Source organism: Coregonus clupeaformis, unplaced genomic scaffold (genome assembly GCF_020615455.1).
Source record: "Coregonus clupeaformis isolate EN_2021a unplaced genomic scaffold, ASM2061545v1 scaf0795, whole genome shotgun sequence".
Classification (NCBI taxonomy): domain Eukaryota; kingdom Metazoa; phylum Chordata; class Actinopteri; order Salmoniformes; family Salmonidae; genus Coregonus; species Coregonus clupeaformis.
Genome location: NW_025534250.1, coordinates 153,706 through 173,690, shown reverse-complemented (window position 1 = coordinate 173,690; position 19,985 = coordinate 153,706). Strand labels below are relative to the sequence as shown.

Below are 19,985 nucleotides of genomic sequence, written 5' to 3'. Positions count from 1 at the left end.
TTACTGACTCTTATTTTACGGTCGATACAAACAGCAGTAATATTAAAAAGAGGCTGCAAACAGAAACTTCGTCAGCTCATAACCTTCGCTAGCATAGGGCTAATTTAAGCTAAATAAAGATAAACACGTACCTTCATAATCAAACAGGTAACCTTCAACGAAGAACTTGTAGCCTTTATCAAGCTTCGATCTTGAAGTAAGGGACCACTTGTCAGCAAGTCGTTCTACGTCGTTAAGTCGTATTGGTGGCAGATGTGAAAGGGACTGGGTGAACTCCATAATGATGTGCTACTAGCTGGCGTTCTAAGCGACACCGGATGTAAACATAACCTGCATCGCGGCAGAACGGAAGTTGTCTGACGTCACGTGAAAAGGGCCTATTGTCTTTGCGTCGCAGCCATATTTTGGTCGAAATCTGTTTTTTACCAATTATTTTGATGACAGGATTGGCTGTAGGGCAAACAGTTTTTCAAGGGAAGCGGGTGACAACTATCAGCCCTCAACAAACTGTTACGATCAGTAGGTTTCCTGTAAAGATCAGTGTATAGAACATTATCCTCACACAAAATCAGAAGATCAAGGAAACTGATTTGACGTGTGTCAGATTGCATAGTAAATCTCAGGCGCTCAGAACAAGAGTTGAGAAAAGCATGGAATGCCTGGAGCTGTTTTGAATCACCCCTCCATAGGACAAAAGATCATCAATGCACCGTTTCCAAATAATAATGTTAGGCAAGAAAATTGACTGTTTCTCAATGTAACCCACAAACAAATTAACATAGTTAGTAGCCATAGGGGATCCCATAGCAGTACCCTTCGTCTGAATAAATAAATATTTTAAAACATGAAGTAGTTGTGTGTGGTTACTATTTCAGCCAATGTTATAATGCATGCACTGGAAGGTAGTTCATCTGGGTCACGTTGCAGAAGAAAATGTTCCATGGCTTCAATACCGTCCTTGTGTGGAATATTAGTGTATAACGACTCAACATCAAAAGTAACTAACAAGGTATTATCAGGGAGAGGATCAAGAGATTCAATAATAGAGATCATACTGCTCTCTCCACGACACATGTATGAAGGTGTAACGTTTGAGAGAGGTAATTACGGAGTCAGCACCATGAGGAGTGGTGAGTCAAAGACAATAACCTTTCTGGTTTCTACTGAAACAGATGATATCCTGTTCTGGTTCTTTCAAGTTCTTTCACATAACTGCCCTCTCTAGGGACCTGTGTCTGTGCATCCTTCAGGTGAAGCCATGGAGCAGGGTCTGAGGTCCATCCGTATGGAGCAGGGTCTGAGGTCCATCCGCATGGAGCAGGGTCTGAGGGACTGCTGTAGGTCCATCCGCATGGAGCAGGGTCTGAGGGACTGCTGTAGGTCCATCCGCATGGAGCAGGGTCTGAGGAATGCTGTAGGTCCATCCGCATGGAGCAGGGTCTGAGGGACTGCTGTAGGTCCATCCGCATGGAGCAGGGTCTGAGGTCCATCCGCATGGAGCAGGGTCTGAGGTCCATCCGCATGGAGCAGGGTCTGAGGGACTGCTGTAGGTCCATCCGCATGGAGCAGGGTCTGAGGGACTGCTGTAGGTCCATCCGCATGGAGCAGGGTCTGAGGTCCATCCGCATGGAGCAGGGTCTGAGGTCCATCCGCATGGAGCAGGGTCTGAGGGACTGCTGTAGGTCCATCTGCATGGAGCAGGGTCTGAGGGACTGCTGTAGGTCCATCCACATGGAGCAGGGTCTGAGGTCCATCCGCATGGAGCAGGGTCTGAGGTCCATCCACATGGAGCAGGGTCTGAGGGACTGCTGTAGGTCCATCCGCATGGAGCAGGGTCTGAGGGACTGCTGTAGGTCCATCCACATGGAGCAGGGTCTGAGGGACTGCTGTAGATCCATCTGCATGGAGCAGGGTCTGAGGGACTGCTGTAGGTCCATCTGCATGGAGCAGGGTCTGAGGACTGCTGTAGATCCATCCGGGTCTGAGGTCCATCCGCATGGAGCAGGGTCTGAGGGACTGCTGTAGGTCCATCCACATGGAGCAGGGTCTGAGGTCCATCCGCATGGAGCAGGGTCTGAGGTCCATCCGCATGGAGCAGGGTCTGAGGTCCATCCGCATGGAGCAGGGTCTGAGGGACTGCTGTAGGTCCATCCACATGGAGCAGGGTCTGAGGGACTGCTGTAGGTCCATCCGCATGGAGCAGGGTCTGAGGTCCATCCGCATGGAGCAGGGTCTGAGGGACTGCTGTAGGTCCATCCGCATGGAGCAGGGTCTGAGGGACTGCTGTAGGTCCATCCGCATGGAGCAGGGTCTGAGGGACTGCTGTAGGTCCATCCTTCAGGTGAGGCCATGGAGCAGGGTCTGAGGGACTGCTGTAGGTCCATCCGCATGGAGCAGGGTCTGAGGACTGCTGATCTCCGCATGGGCAGGTCTAGTCCTCCGCTACAGGGTCTGAGGAACTGCTGTAGATCCATCTGCATGGAGCAGGGTCTGAGGGACTGCTGTAGGTCCATCCACATGGAGCAGGGTCTGAGGTCCATCCGCATGGAGCAGGGTCTGAGGACTGCTGTAGGTCCATCCGCATGGAGCAGGGTCTGAGGTCCATCCGCATGGAGCAGGGTCTGAGGGACTGCTGTAGGTCCATCCGCATGGAGCAGGGTCTGAGGTCCATCCGCATGGAGCAGGGTCTGAGGTCCATCCGCATGGAGCAGGGTCTGAGGGACTGCTGTAGGTCCATCCGCATGGAGCAGGGTCTGAGGGACTGCTGTAGGTCCATCCGCATGGAGCAGGGTCTGAGGGACTGCTGTAGGTCCATCCGCATGAGCAGGGTCTGAGGTCCTCCGCATGGAGCAGGGTCTGAGGGACTGCTGTAGGTCCATCCTTCAGGTGAGGCCATGGAGCAGGGTCTGAGGGACTGCTGTAGGTCCATCCTTCAGGTGAGGCCATGGAGCAGGGTCTGAGGGACTGCTGTAGGTCCATCCGCATGGGGAAGATCCTGATCCAGAGTGATGAAGAGACCCAGGAGGCTAAGGTCTACTATGCTAAGTTCCCCCCAGACATAAACAGGAGGAAGGTGCTGCTCATGTACCCCATACTGAGTAAGTAAAAACATCCTGCTCTGTCAAAGGGGAAGATATTACAGATGGCTTGAATGTTAGGGGCATTTCTCCTAATCCTGGAGTTTTTTCAGCAAATAGTGAATAAATAGCATGTCGAAAACCACAAGTTAATTTTTTTGGGTGAACATGTCATCATTAACTTTAGACAAACACATTGGAACCAGCAGCAGATCAAATTCAGTCAGTCAATCAATCAGTCAAACTCCACACCCTCATTGCCCCAGCAGATTAGGACCATTTCTGGTCCCATAACAGACAAAAATACAATTTGTGGTGGTTTTAACCTCTTAAATGTAATAACCCTATTAGATTTGTTTTATTCAATTCAGTCTGGTATGAGAACGGTAGCACCTATCTGCAAAAAGCAGGGTGTCTGCAGAAAGCTGAGTATCTTGGCTATTGATCGGTACCTTCAAACCTTAGGTATGACTTACTACCATGTATGGGCATATGAATGTATAAAGACAGGCCGAGCCGATGACCTCATTTCAATACGTCTGCTACCTACATTCCGGTTAGTGTTGTGAAGCATAAAGGAAATAAACACGGACTACGTTGATACACACCGAACGCCGCGACTCCACAGATCACGAGGAGGTCTTATTTGTCTGCCTGTGACCTGCCGTTATTGATCACCAGCCCCGAGAGTCTAAATGTTTATTTTACACAACGTTTCACCAAACAGCAAACATCTTACAAGGTAAGCTTCGATTTGGTCTGTGTTGGAGCTATAGCTACATGGGGGGTATGAAATTAATCCTTAGGTTGTTAGGAACAAATCTAACCTATTGCCAATGTTATCTGATGATGTATGACTGAATGGCAACATCGAACAGGGGAGCGATTTGGACAACGAGGATTTCGACTCGGCCGACGAAGATTGCTTTCTAGAAGGATTGGATCCACTTTTAGATCTGTAAGTAAATTAATTGAATGACTTTATATAGCTAATTTACTATATGTATTTAGTCTGCTTTTTGTGCATTGGATTTAGTTTACAAGTAATATCAATGTTATATAATTCCAAAGTAGTAATTGTCTATGTTTTCATATTAGTTCACTGCTTGCTGTTCTAAGTTTCATCCGTGTACCTTTGGAGAGGCCACTACTCTCTCATGGCCATTGTTTGTATGTATTCAACTGCCGTGTGAGTGTGTACGTGCGCACGCACATTGTCCATGTCTGTGTACGAGAAGCCTCAAAGCGAAGGCCAACTGGAGACTGTTTGTGTAATAATATGTATGAACAGTAATTGAGGTGTGTGTTGACTCTTGTTACAGTAGCTTTAAATGACTTGCAGCTTGTAAAGAGGGCGGCAGGTAGCTTAGTGGTTAAGAGCGTTGTGCCAGTAACCGAAAGGTCGCTGGTTCTAATTCCCGAGCCGACTAGGTGAAAAATCTGTCGACGTGCCCTTAAGCAAGGCACTTAACCCTAATTGCTCCTGTAAGTCGCTCTGGATAAGAGCGTCTACTAAAATGTAAGGGTACAAATGTTTATTTGTGGTTCTCACCTCTGTCTCCAAAGTGTTACTGTTTGCATTCTATGTGAGTCACTGTACAGATAAAGTTTAGGCTTGGTGTTTTTACTTTACAGTAATGTCGTTTTGTAAATGTAGTCAACTGCAATTCTGTGTCTTACACCAACATCCCTTTATTTTATTCACCACAGTGGAGGATGCAGAGGATTTGGATGATGACATTTGAGTCTTACATTTGAGTCATTTAGCAGACGCTCTTATCCAGAGCGATTTACAGTTAGTGAGTGCATACATTTTCATACTGGCCCCCCGTGGGAAACGAACCCACAACCCTGCGTTGCAAGCGCCATGCTCTACCAACTGAGCTACAGGGGACACTGCTATGTCAATCACCCGTCTGATGGTTCTACATCCACTTTTCATAGAAAAAGAACATAGGGGCCATAAAGACAGCGGAGAGGGGCTTGTCCTCCTATCAGAATGGGTTTCCCCAAGACCAAGGTAAACCACATGACCAAGACAGGGGAGAGGGGGACCATACGTTGGATCAGGACTAACAAGCTGCTTGTTGTGAAATGGAAGGACACTAGGGAAGTAACCATGCAGCATAAGGCATTCAACGACCATGTCTCAAGGAGGGTGAAAAGGAAGAATGTCCCTGTTTCTGTGAAGGACTACAATGCCAGCATGGGGGGGGGGTATCTGATCTCTGATAGGCTACTACCAGGTCCTCCACAAGACCAGGAAGTGGTATAAGACTGTTTTACCACTTTGTGGACATTGCTACAGTAAATGCTTTCATTCTCCACAAGCAGATGACCAAAGCAAAAGGTCAAACCCCTCTCGCCCAGTTGGCCTTCTGAGAGCAGCTGCTGTTGGAAATGGCTGAATTGGGGCCCAAGGCAACCTCACAACCATCACAACCTCCCAACCATCACAACCTCCCAACCATCACAACCTCCCAACCATCACAACCTCCCAACAATCACAACCTCCCAACCATCACAACCTCCCAACCATCACAACCTCCCAACCATCACAACCTCCCAACCTCCCAACCATCACAACCTCCCAACCATCACAACCTCCCAACCATCACAACCTCCCAACCATCACAAGACCCCCCACTCAAGGTGCTATCCAACACACATGCCAAAAGACAGAACTGCACAAAACACAGGGGGGGAAAAAGGGTGAAATGCCAGATCTTCTGTCCGAAATGCCAGTTCGCTTTTTGTTTCCTGGCAGAGAGGGACTGCTTCAAAGACTATCAGGACATCCACAAGCTACTGTGAAAGTGAAATCTAATCATCTACACCTGGGATTTAAAACGAACACAAATTCCATTTATAAATAGTTCATCTAATTTATATTTCTGCCCCGTTTTTTAGTGAAGGACACGTGTGTAACCAAGTTTGTGTTTTATAAGACATTTTTATATATTTTTTATGTATATCTGTTGCTTTTTATATTGTTTTTGTAAACAGTTCATTTGTATGTAGGACCAATACATTGGATATGCCAAGGCTAAACGTTCAGGCACTTGGGGACATCCCCTGTATGTCCCCCGACACCACCACAATGTTTGAGAGAGGTTGGTGTTGTAGAAATGTAGTTTTTATAGTGAACAATAACTTTTAGGCACATCCAGTGGGCAAAAACAGTGCAATTACCACATTCTGACATTTCAGAGAGGTTGAAAGGACACCACAATGTTTGAGTGAGGTTAATATGGTAGAAATTGTGTTTTTTTTAAACTGAACAAATAGCATTTAGGGATTGCAAATGTGTAATAGCACTGGAATTATCTAGTTTACAGACGTATGCCACTTTGGAGAGGTTTAGGGACACTTGGAAACGTCCCGTGACCACACCTGACAGCACTTACTAAAACATCTGCCCATTTCTAGTTGTTAATATCAATCCCTTTTTTAATGATATTGTTCACATGTTGTGGAAGCCATCCGATGTGTTTCCAGCTCTGGGAATCAATAATTCACTTATAGCTTGTCACAGAAAGATGACTTTCAAAATAGAAAAACTGTTATTTTGTGTCTGTTTGATCTTGTGTATTCTGATCTATGTAACTCCTATCTATCTTCTGATCATTTCCTCATCATCTCCCAGATGTCTTCTTTCCAAATATACCAAGTTTTGGCATGTCAGGATCATGTAATTACGCATGAATAGCTGTTACTTTTGGGTCTGTCTATTTAGGCGGAAATCTACATTTTGCCATTATGTTTAAGAGGTTAATAACTATTTTCTCTCAGCTGGCCACCCATTTTCTCTCAGCTGGCCACCCATTTTCTCTCAGCTGGCCACCCATTTTCTCTCAGCTGGCCACCCATTTTCTCTCAGCTGGCCACCCATTTTCTCTCAGCTGGCCACCCATTTTCTCTCAGCTGGCCACCCATTTTCTCTCAGCTGGCCACCCATTTTCTCTCAGCTGGCCACCCATTTTCTCTCCAGCTGGCCACCCATTTTCTCTCAGCTGGCCACCCATTTTCTCTCAGCTGGCCACCCATTTTCTCTCAGCTGGCCACCCATTTTCTCTCAGCTGGCCACCCATTTTCTCTCAGCTGGCCACCCATTTTCTCTCAGCTGGCCACCCATTTTCTCTCAGCTGGCCACCCATTTTCTCTCAGCTGGCCACCCATTTTCTCTCAGCTGGCCACCCATTTTTCTCTCAGCTGGCCACCCATTTTCTCTCAGCTGGCCACCCATTTTCTCTCAGCTGGCCACCCATTTTCTCTCAGCTGGCCACCCATTTTCTCTCCAGCTGGCCACCCATTTTCTCTCAGCTGGCCACCCATTTTCTCTCAGCTGGCCACCCATTTTCTCTCAGCTGGCCACCTATTTTCTCTCAGCTGGCCACCTATTTTCTCTCAGCTGGCCACCCATTTTCTCTCAGCTGGCCACCTATTTTCTCTCAGCTGGCCACCTATTTGAAAGAATGGTTTCAGAAAATACCTCAAGTTCCGCTAGAGAGAGTCCTTTATTCACCTCTAAACAAATAGCAGAGAATGATGCCCTTCCAGGCAGTAAATTTTTTTTAAATTCATTTGAACCATTTTATGTCAATAATGTACCTTCCAAAAAATGGATGTAAAAAAATCTACAGGAGCTGATGTGCTTGATCCCTTTTTACTGCAGATTGCTTCTGGTGCTATCCGTACAGCCCAATCCCTACGCTCTGGAATCCCAACTGCCCAATCCCTACGCTCTGGAATCCCAACCGCCCAATCCCTACGCTCTGGAATCCCTACCGCCCAATCCCTACGCTCTGGAATACCTACCGCCCAATCCCTACGCTCTGGAATCCCTACCACCCAATCCCTACGCTCTGGAATCCCTACCGCCCAATCCCTACGCTCTGGAATCCCTACCGCCCAATCCCCCTACGCTCTGGAATCCCTACCGCCCAATCCCTACGCTCTGGAATCCCTACCGCCCAATCCCTACGCTCTGGAATCCCTACCGCCCAATCCCTACCACTCTGGAATCCCTACCACCCAATCCCTACGCTCTGGAATCCCTACCGCCCAATCCCTACGCTCTGCAATCCCTACTGCCCAATCCCTACGCTCTGGAATCCCTACTGCCCAATCCCTACGCTCTGGAATCCCTACCGCCCAATCCCTACGCTCTGGAATCCCTACCGCCCAATCCCTACGCTCTGGAATCCCTACCGCCCAATCCCTACGCTCTGGAATCCCTACCGCCCAATCCCCTACGCTCTGGAACCCTTACCGCCCAATCCCTACGCTCTGGAATCCCTACCGCCCAATCCCTACGCTCTGGAATCCCTACCGCCCAATCCCTACGCTCTGGAATCCCTACCGCCCAATCCCTACGCTCTGGAATCCCTACCGCCCAATCCCTACGCTCTGGAATCCCTACGCTCTGGAATCCCTACCGCCCAATCCCTACGCTCTGGAATCCCTACCGCCCAATCCCTACGCTCTGCAATCCCTACCGCCCAATCCCTACGCTCTGGAATCCCTACTGCCCAATCCCTACGCTCTGGAATCCCTACCGCCCAATCCCTACGCTCTGGAATCCCTACCGCCCAATCCCTACGCTCTGGAATCCCTACTGCCCAATCCCTACGCTCTGGAATCCCTACCGCCCAATCCCTACGCTCTGGAATCCCTACTGCCCAATCCCTATGCTCTGGAATCCCTACTGCCCAATCCCTAAACTCTGGAAGGCGGCGAATGTCCTCCCAATTTACAAAAGGTGGAGATCCTTCTGACCTAGATAACTACCGCCCAATTTCTAAACTATCTTGCCTTGCAAACATATTAGAATCACTGGCAAACTCTCAGCTAAGAACTTTTTAAACTTCAAATTATATTCTTAATGTGTACCTGTCTGGTTATAGACCTGGACACAGCACCGTTTCAGCCGTCTTAAATGATATATTACACTGAACAAAAATGTAAACGCAACATGTAAAGTCTTGCTTACATGTTTCATGAGCTGAAATAAAAGATCCCAGAAATGTTCCAGACGCACAGAAAGCTTATTTTTCTCACAAATTTGTTTACATCCCTGTTAGTGAACATTTCTCCTTTGCCAAGATAATCCACCCACCTAACAGGTGTGGCATATCAACTAGCTGATTGAACAGCATGATCATTACACAGCTGCACCTTGTGCTGCACTCTTAGAAAAAAGGATTCCAGAAGGGTTCTTTGGCTGTCCCCACAGGAGAACCCTTTTGGATTCCATGTAGAACCCTCTGTGGAAAGGGTTCTACATGGAACAAGCCCAGGACCTCCACATCCGGCTTCTTCACCTGCGGGATTGTCTGAGACCAGCCGCCCGGACAGCTGATGAAACTGTGGGTTTGCACAACCGATGGATTTCTGCACAAACTGTCAGAAACCGTCTCAGGGAAGCTCATCTGCATACTCGTCGTCCTCACCAGGGTCTTGACCTGACTGCAGTTCGGCGTCGTAACCGACTTCAGTGGGCAACTGCTCACCTTCGATGGCCACTGGCACGCTGGAGAAGTGTGCTCTTCACGGATGAAACCCGGTTTCAACTGTACCGGGCAGATGGCAGACATGACGTCGTGTGGGCGAGTGGTTTGCTGATGTCAACGTTGTGAACAGAGTGCCCCATGGTGGCACCGGGGTTATGGTATGGGCAGGCGTCAGCTACGGACAATGAACACAATTGCATTTTATCGATGGCAATTTGAATGCACAGAGATACTGTGATGAGAACCAAAGGCCCATTGTCATGCCATTCATCCGCCGCCATCACCTCATGTTTCAGCATGATAATGCACTGCACTATGTCACAAGGATCTGTACACAATTCCTGGAAGCTGAAAATGTCCCAGTTCTTCCATTGCCTGCATACTCACCAGACATGTCACCTGTTAACCATGTTTGGGATGCTCTGGATCGACGTGTACGACAGCGTGTTCCAGTTCCCGCCAATATCCTGCAACTTGGCACAGCCATTGAAGAGGAGTGGGACAACATTCCACAGGCCACAATCAACAGCCTGATCAACTCTATGCAAAGGAGATGTGTCACGTTGCATGAGGCAAATGGTGGTCTCACCAGATACCTTTAAAATAAAAAGTCAGTATCTGTGACCAACAGATGCATATCTGTATTCCCAGTCATATGAAATCCATTGATTAGGGCCTAATTAATTTATTAATTGCTTAGATCACTGTGCTGACATATTTATAGACCTATCCAAGGCCTTTGATGCTGTCGTTCTTCCTTGATTGGTCATGATTTGGAAAGGCACACACCTGTCTATATAAGGTCCCACAGTTGACAGTGCATGTCAGAGCAAACAACCAAGCCATGAGGTCGAAGGAATTGTCCTTAGAGCGCAGAGACAGGATTGTGTCGAGGCACAGATCTGGGGAAGGGTACCAAAAAATGTCTGCAGCATTGAAGGTCCCCAAGAACACAGTGGCCTCCATCATTCTTAAATGGAAGAAGTTTGGAACCACCAAGACGCTTCCTAGAGCTGGCAGCCCGGCCAAACTGAGAAATCGGAGAAGGGCCTTGGTCAGGGACAAGAACCTGATGGTCACTCTGACAGAGCTTCAGAGTTCCTCTGTGGAGATGGGAGAACCTTCCAGAAGGACAACCATCTCTGCAAACCTTCCATTACAATGATAGACTGATCATTTCTTTGTCAGTGGGCAAACGTACAAAATCAGCAGGGGATCAAATACTTTTTTCCCTCACTGTAGGTGTCACGTCTCCTCCCGTTGCTCCCCTCCGGCGCTCTGATTCGCCGGTCTACTGAGCCACCGGTCTGAGCGCACCACCTCGGCAACACCGGAATGGAAACCCAACGCACCCTAATCACCTCCAGCGCACCTGCACCTCATCATCTCATCACCACCCCTGTTTAGCCCTGGACTGTTCTGGATGATGTTGTGTGGGATTGTTTAGCTTCGTGTCGGTTACTCTCTCTTTGGTATTTCTCGTTGTCATTATTAAGGAAACCTTGACCTTGTTAATTCCTGCGTCTGTGTCCTGCCTCTTCGTATATCAGTATATGTCACAGTAGGCTGTGTGTGGAAGCCAGGAGATGCTAAATGTGTTTGTTAATTAACGGTCAATTACCGTGAGACTGCCAGTTATTTGCTTGACAATCACCGGCTGACAAAATGTAATGACTGCCACGCCCTCTCTCTCACTATAACCCCTCCTTTCTCTACACCTCTCTCTAGGAGCCAAGGCCATCCTCCAAGAGTTCCCAGACATCACCCTGCTCACCACAGAGCTGCACCCCGTCGCCCCCACACACTTTGGACAGAAGTACTTCGGCACAGAATGACAACCCCCCCCCCACACACACATCCCTAAGACATTCAGAGAATCACTGTGATGAGACAATCATCAGTGTGTATTTTTTTACATCAATGCTGAACTGTTTAGATGTCATGCTGCTGACAATCATAGAACAGACACCATTATCTACAGTGTGTTATCTGATGTGATGCAAGAGTACATCTACCCCTGCTCCCTCCCCCTCCCCCTCCTCTCCTCCCCTCCCCTCCTCTCCCTCTCCTCTCCTCTCCTCCCCCTCCCCTCCTCTCCCCTCCTCTCTACCACTGTTCCTCCTCTCCATCACTGTTCCTCTCCTCCCCTCTCCTCTCCTCCTCCCCCTCCTCCTCTCCTCCCCCACCTGTTCCTCTCCTCCCCTCCTCCCCCTCTCCTCCCCTCCTCCCCTCTCCTCCCCTCCTCCCCCTCTCCTCTCCTCACCACTGTTCCTCCTCTCCATCACTGTTCCTCTCCTCTCTCTCCCCTCCTCTCCTCTCCTCCTCTCCCCTCCTCTCCTCTCCTCCACCACTGTTCCTCCTCTCCATCACTGTTCCTCTCCTCCCCTCCTCCTCTCCCTCTCCCCTCCTCTCCCTCTCTACCACTGTTCCTCTCCCTCCCTCCTCTCCCTCCTCTCCCCCTCCTCTCTGTTCCTAATGCCCCCTCTCTCCCAAATGTCCTTCACATGGTCAGTAGCTATTCTGACAGATTGTCAAAATACTGCCTTAATGTTGCTGCAAACCAACTTGACCTCAAATGAATGTATTACCCACTACTTAGGGACAGGGATAATGAAGGATTCAGAGCTCTATTCAATCTGGATCACTGAAACCGGTACAGGGATAATGAAGGATTCAGAGCTCTATTCAATCTGGATCACTGAAACCGGTACAGGGATAATGAAGGATTCAGAGCTCTATTCAATCTGGATCACTGAAACAGGTACAGGGATAATGAAGGATTCAGAGCTCTATTCAATCTGGATCACTGAAACCGGTACAGGGATAATGAAGATTCAGAGCTCTATTCAATCTGGATCACTGAAACCGGTACAGGGATAATGAAGGATTCAGAGCTCTATTCAATCTGGATCACTGAAACCGGTACAGGGATAATGAAGGATTCAGAGCTCTATTCAATCTGGATCACTGAAACAGGTACAGGGATAATGAAGGATTCAGAGCTCTATTCAATCTGGATCACTGAAACCGGTACAGGGATAATGAAGGATTCAGAGCTCTATTCAATCTGGTTCACTGAAGCGTTACAGATTGCGCAGTAGAAATGTAAAGGTCATTTCCGATTGAGCCAATATATGCAAATGGTTACCATCGTGGTCCTCTGTAGCTCAGCTGGTAGAGCATGGCGCTTGTAACGCCAGGGTAGTGGGTTCGATCCCCGGGACCACCCATACGTAAAAATGTATGCACACATGACTAAGTCGCTTTGGATAAAAGCGTCTGCTAAATGGCATATTATTATTATTACCGTGAATGCAGTCTCCACCAACATAGGAACATTGCCTTTAAATTTAAATTAGTGCTTAACTTCCGCTGTACAATTGAATACTCGCCCAACAGTTTAATATAACCACATGTATCGTTTAGATATAAACCACATTATCAGTTTATATGAACAATTCATCAGTTTAGATATGAAACCACATGTATCAGTTTATTTTTGACAGATTTATCCACAATCATGTGTGTAAGACTCAGGTAAAGAGAGAGTGATTGTATTGATTTGTTTTACTCCTGTTGGAATGATGAATAAAACAGGAAACAAAAGTGATCAGGAGTAAAAGTTAATTTCAGTATGATGATCAGCAACTATGCTGTACATGGATCTATTGGGAGTCAGTCAGAGTAACAGCAGTTAACTCCTGAGCCAAACACCACCTCCTCTCACAGTGGTGGGAAGAAGACATGACATCACACTCAACATCATGATGGTCCATCCGCTCTTCTCTCTCCCACACAGTCACATACACAGACAATAATCAAACACTGAATCATTCACACAACTCAGATATACAGATATGATTGTAAATTAACTTTGACAGAATAAGGACAATTTTGATAAATAGAAGATATGAAATAATCTCCTTAGCGGATGGCCCGTCTTAGTTGTTAACAACAGCCATATTGAATTCCTTGATGATGACGTTAAACCAATGTAAGTACACATAAAGGGCTGGTTTCCTGGACACGGATCAAGCAGAGTCCTGGACTAAAATGCTCTTTCAAGGAAGATTCCCAGAGACCTTGGTTTTAAGTCCATGGCTAGTCTGGGAAACCCATTGACTTTCTCCACAGTTTGTTACGTTTCAGCCTTATTCTAAAATTGATAAAATTGTTTTTTCCCCCTCATCAATCTACACACAATACCCCATAATGACAAAGCAAAAACAGGTGTTTCAACATTTTTGCAAATGTATAAAAAAATAAAAATCTATAATATTACATTTACATAAGTATTCAGACCTTTTACTCAGTACTCTGTTGAAGCAGCTTTGGCAGCGATTACAGCCTTGAGTCTTCTTGGGTATGACGCTACAAGCTTGACACACCTGTATTTGGGGAGTTTCTCCCATTCTTCTCTGCAGATCCTCTCAAGCTCTGTCAGGTTGGATGGGGAGCATCGCTGCACAGCTATTTCCAGGTCTCGCCAGAGATGTTTGATCAGGTTCAAGTCCGGGCTCTGGCTGGGCCACTCAAGGACATTCAGAGACTTGTCCTGAAGCCACTCCTGCGTTGTCTTGGCTGTGTGCTTAGGGTCGTTGTCCTGTTGGAAGGTGAACCTTCGCCCCCAGTCTGAGGTCCTGAGCGCACTGGAGCAGGTTTTCATGAAGGACCTCTGTACTTTGCTCCGTTCATCTTTCCCTCGATCCTGACTAGTCTCCCAGTCCCTGCCACTGAAAAACATCCCCACAGCATGATGCTGCCACCACCGTGCTTCACAGTAGGGATGGTGCCAGGTTTCCTCCAGACGTGATACTTGGCATTCAGGCCAAAGTGTTAAATCTTGGTTTCATCAGACCAGAGAATCTTGTTTCTCATGGTCTGAGAGTTTTTAGGTGCCTTTTGGCAAACATTTACTGAGGAGTGGCTTTCGTCTGGCCACTCTACCATAAAGGCCTGATTGGTGGTGCTGCAGAGATGTTTGTCCTTCTGGAAGGACCATCGGGTTCTTGGTCACCTCCCTGACCAAGGCCCTTCTCCCCCGATTGCTCAGTTTGGCCGGGCAGCCAGCTCTAGGAAGAGTCTTGGTGGTTCCAAACTTCTTCCATTTAAAAGGCCACTGTGTTCTTGGGGACCTTCAATGCTGCAGACATTTTTTGGTACCCTTCCCCAGATCTGTGCCTCGACACAATCCTGTCTCGGAGCTCTACGGACAATTCCTTCGACTTCATGGCTTGGTTTTTGCTCTGACATGCACTGTCAACTGTGGGACCTTATATAAACAGGTGTGTGCCTTTCCAAATCATGTCCATTCAATTGAATTTACCACAGATGGACTCCAATCAAGTTGTAGAAACATCTCAAGGATGATCAATGGAAACAGGATGCACTTGAGCTCAATTTCGAGTCTCATAGCAAAGGGTCTGAATACTTATGTAAATAAGGTATTTCTGTTTTTTATTTTTAATACATTTGCAAAAATGTCTCCAAATCCGTCTTTGATTTGTCATTATGGGATATCGTGTGTAGATTGATGAGGACATTTTAATAAATTTTAGAATAAGGCTGCAACGTAACAAAATGTGGAAAAAGTAAAGGGGTCTTAATACTTTCCAAATGCACTGTATAACTTGTAATTAAGACCATCTATAAAAGTTTAATTTACACGGGTAGAAAAAAGCAAACAATATTCTCACAGTAGCATTCAGACGACCGACCTCTACCAGCCAGTAGTGAGGACCTGCCCCGATACCTCCGCTCTGTAATTCACTAGGGGCCGTATGTATCATCTCAGAGTGGGAGCGATACCTCCGCTCTGTAATTCACTAGGGGCTGTATGTATCATCTCAGAGTGGGAGCTGATACCTCCGCTCTGTAATTCACTAGGGCCAGTGTGTATCATCTCAGAGTGGGAGCGATACCTCCGCTCTGTAAATCACTAGGGGCCGTGTGTATCATCTCAGAGTGGGAGCGATACCTCCGCTCTGTAATTCACTAGGGGCCGTGTGTATCATCTCAGAGTGGGAGCGATACCTCCGCTCTGTAAATCACTAGGGCTGTGTGTATCATCTCAGAGTGGGAGCGATACCTCCGCTCTGTAATTCACTAGGGGCCGTGTGTATCATCTCAGAGTGGGAGCGATACCTCCGCTCTGTAAATCACTAGGGGCCGTGTGTATCATCTCAGAGTGGAGGAGCGATACCTCCGCTCTGTAATTCATTAGGGGCCGTATGTATCATCTCAGAGTGGGAGATTATTATTAATTAATTCTAATAGGGTGTAGTGAAGTGTAATTCTCATCAGAGTGTAGTGAAGTGTAATTCTAATAGGTGTAGTAATGTAATTCTAATAGGGTGTAGTGAAGTGTAATTCTAATAGGGTGTAGTGAAGTGTAATTCTAATAGGGTGTAGTGAAGTGTAATTCTAATAGGGTGTAGTGAAGTGTAATTCTAATAGGGTGTAGTGCCGAAGTATAATTCTAATAGGGTGTAGTACGTGTAATTCTAATAGGAGTGTAGTGAAGTGTAATTCTAATAGGGTGTAGTGAAGTGTAATTCTAATAGGGTGTAGTGGAATGTAATCTCTAATAGGGTGTAGTGAAGTGTAATTCTAATAGGGTGTAAGTGAAGTGTAATTCTAATAGGGTGTAGTGAAGTGTATTCTATAGGGTGTAGTGAAGTGTAATTCTAATAGGGTGTAGTGAAGTGTAATTCCCTAATAGGGTGTAGTGGAAATAATTCTAATAGGGTGTAGTGAAGTGTAATTCTAATAGGGTGTAGTGAAGTGTAATTCTAATAGGGTGTAGTGAAGTGTAATTCTAATAGGGTGTAGTGAAGTGTAATTCCTAATAGGGTGTAGTGAAGTGTAATTCTAATAGGGTGTAGTGAAGTGTAATTCTAATGGGGTGTAGTGAAGTGTAATTCTAATAGGGTGTAGTGAAGTGTAATTCTAATAGGGTGTAGTGAAGTGTAATTCTAATAGGGTGTAGTGAAGTGTAATTCTAATAGGGTGTATGAAGTGTAATTCTAATAGGTGTAGTGAAGTGTAATTCTAATAGGGTGTAGTGAAGTGTAATTCTAATAGGGTGTAGTGAAGTGTAATTCTAATAGGGTGTAGTGAAGTGTAATTCTAATAGGGTGTAGTGAAGTGTAATTCTAATAGGGTGTAGTGAAGTGTAATTCTAATAGGGTGTAAGTGAAGTGTAATTCTAATAGGGTGTAGTGAAGTGTAATTCTAATAGGGTGTAGTGAAGTGTAATTCTAATAGGGTGTAGTGAAGTGTAATTCTAATAGGGTGTAGTGAAGTGTAATTCTAATAGGGTGTAGTGAAGTGTAATTCTAATAGGGTGTAGTGAAGTGTAATTCTAATAGGGTGTAGTGAAGTGTAATTCTAATAGGGTGTAGTGAAGTGTAATTCTAATAGGGTGTAGTGAAGTGTAATTCTAATAGGGTGTAGTGAAGTGTAATTCTTAATAGGGTGTAGTGAAGTGTAATTCTAATAGGGTGTAGTGAAGTGTAATTCTAATAGGGTGTAGTGAAGTGTAATTCTAATAGGGTGTAGTGAAGTGTAATTCTAATAGGTGTAGTGAAGTGTAATTCTAATAGGGTGTAGTGAAGTGTAATTCTAATAGGGTGTAGTGAAGTGTAATTCTAATAGGGTGTAGTGAAGTGTAATTCTAATAGGGTGTAGTGGAGTGTAATTCTAATAGGGTGTAGTGAAGTGTAATTCTAATAGGGTGTAGTGAAGTGTAATTCTAATAGGGTGTAGTGAAGTGTAATTCTAATAGGGTGTAGTGAAGTGTAATTCTAATAGGGTGTAGTGAAGTGTAATTCTAATAGGGTGTAGTGAAGTGTAATTCTAATAGGGTGTAGTGAAGTGTAATTCTAATAGGGTGTAGTGAAGTGTAATTCTAATAGGGTGTAGTGAAGTGTAATTCTAATAGGGTGTAGTGAAGTGTAATTCTAATAGGGTGTAGTGAAGTGTAATTCTAATAGGGTGTAGTGAAGTGTAATTCTAATAGGGTGTAGTGAAGTGTAATTCTAATAGGGTGTAGGTGAAGTGTAATTCTAATAGGGTGTAGTGAAGTGTAATTCTAATAGGGTGTAGTGAAGTGTAATCTAATAGGGTGTAGTGAAGTGTAATTCTAATAGGGGTGTAGTGAAGTGTAATTCTAATAGGGTGTAGTGAAGTGTAATTCTAATAGGGTGTAGTGAAGTGTAATTCTAATAGGGTGTAGTGAAGTGTAATTCTAATAGGAGTGTAGTGAAGTGTAATTCTAATAGGTGTAGTGAAGTGTAATTCTAATAGGGTGTAGTGAAGTGTAATTCTAATAGGGTGTAGTGAAGTGTAATTCTAATAGGGTGTAGTGAAGTGTAATTCTAATAGGGTGTAGTGAAGTGTAATTCTAATAGGGTGTAGTGAAGTATGGTAATTCTAATAGGGTGTAGTGAAGTGTAATTCTAATAGGGTGTAGTGAAGTGTAATTCTAATAGGGTGTAGTGAAGTGTAATTCTAATAGGGTGTAGTGAAGTGTAATTCTAATAGGGTGTAGTGAAGTGTAATTCTAATAGGGTGTAGTGAAGTGTAATTCTAATAGGGTGTAGTGAAGTGTAATTCTAATAGGGTGTAGTGAAGTGTAATTCTAATAGGGTGTAGTGAAGTGTAATTCTAATAGGGTGTAGTGAAGTGTAATTCTAATAGGGTGTAGTGAAGTGTAATTCTAATAGGGTGTAGTGAAGTGTAATTCTAATAGGGTGTAGTGAAGTGTAATTCTAATAGGGTGTAGTGAAGTGTAATTCTAATAATTATGTTCAGATAGAAGTTACTATGATTGGGCCATATGGACAAAACATCACAGAATATTTTTTAAATGTATTGCAGTATTTTGTATTTGAATGTTTCTGAATAACAAAAGTTATAAATGTTTTAAAATGAGTAGTGCATGACACTAGGATGGTAAGTGGTTTTAATGGGCTTTCTACATTCTGATTGGGCCCTGGTCAACAGTGTATAGGGAATAATAATACATTACATTTGTAGAGAGCTTTTCATTTAAAGACGTAAATCACAAAACTATTTACATTGAGAACAACCATTAAAAGAAAAAAGCTTTAATGAAAAGGGCAAAAAAAACATCAAGTGAGAAATGTAAAGCTAGCAAGCAGACTAGTACTATACAAGATGTACCATAATCCAGGAAGGAACAGAACACCATAATCCAGGAAGGAACAGAACACCATAATCCAGGAAGGAACAGAACACCATAATCCAGGAAGGAACAGAACACCATAATCCAGGAAGGAACAGAACACCATAATCCAGGAAGGAACAGAACACCATAATCCAGGAAGGAACAGAACACCATAATCCACGAAGGAACAGAACACCATAATCCAGGAAGGAACACCATAATCCAGGAAGGAACAGAACACCATAATCCAGGAAGGAACAGAACACTAGACCTGGAATCTAACAGGGAACACCAACAACAGAACATTCCTTCAATCGACCCAGGTGGATGCTGTGGTCAACCATGTCGAAGGTGGCACTGAGGTCAAGGAGGACTACGATGTTCGGGAATCCACTGTCAGCTGACATGAGGTTGTTTACCACTCTGACGAGGGCTGTTTCTGTCCTGTGGTTAGGTCTGAAACCGGATTGGAAAGTCTCACAAGGCCATTGGAGATCAAATGTGACTGTAGTTATTTAGCCACAACTTTTTCCATAAATTTGGACAAGAAGGGTAGGTTGGAGATTGGTCAGTTGTTGGCAGGGTTTTCTTGGTCGAGGTTGGGTTTTTTCAGGATAGGTGCCATTTGTGAAGCAGACAAACACGTGGAGGCCGAGCCAAATCTCTCACAACACTATGGGAGAACCCAGGGCTGTGGGTGTTACCACGTCACAGGCTCAGCCCAATGAATTATACACTGTAGTAACACTAAACTAAGAACACAACTTCAGAAACACAGACAGAGAGCAAAGTAGAGAGACATTACAGAGAAGAGAGAGAGAGAGCAGTAGAGAGAGAGAGAGAGCAGTAGAGAGACATTAGAGAGAAGAGAGAGAGAGAGCAGTAGAGAGAGAGAGCAAAGTAGAGAGACATTACAGAGAAGAGAGAGAGAGAGCAGTAGAGAGAGAGAGCAAAGTAGAGAGACATTAGAGAGAAGAGAGAGAGAGAGCAGTAGAGAGAGAGAGAGAGCAGTAGAGAGAGAGAGAGAGAGAGAGAGCAGTAGAGAGAGAGAGCAAAGTAGAGAGACATTACAGAGAAGAGAGAGAGAGAGCAGTAGAGAGAGAGAGCAAAGTAGAGAGACATTACGAGAGAAGAGAGAGAGAGAGAGAGAGAGAGCAAAGTAGAGAGACATTAGAGAGAAGAGAGAGAGAGAGAGAGAGAGCAGTA

The 19,985-nt window shown here is 45.3% G+C and overlaps 1 long non-coding RNA gene and 1 pseudogene across 1 annotated transcript; both read left to right on the top strand.

Moving 5' to 3' along the window:
• The first annotated feature begins 385 nt into the window (after nt 1–385).
• On the top strand, nt 386–11,424 carry LOC121558038 (annotated as a pseudogene).
• LOC123485676 lies at nt 2,483–2,818 on the top strand. The gene is made up of 3 exons (XR_006659103.1): nt 2,483–2,534; nt 2,573–2,665; nt 2,732–2,818. It is a non-coding gene; the product is annotated as an uncharacterized LOC123485676 (long non-coding RNA).
• Nucleotides 11,425–19,985: the final 8,561 nt, after the last annotated feature.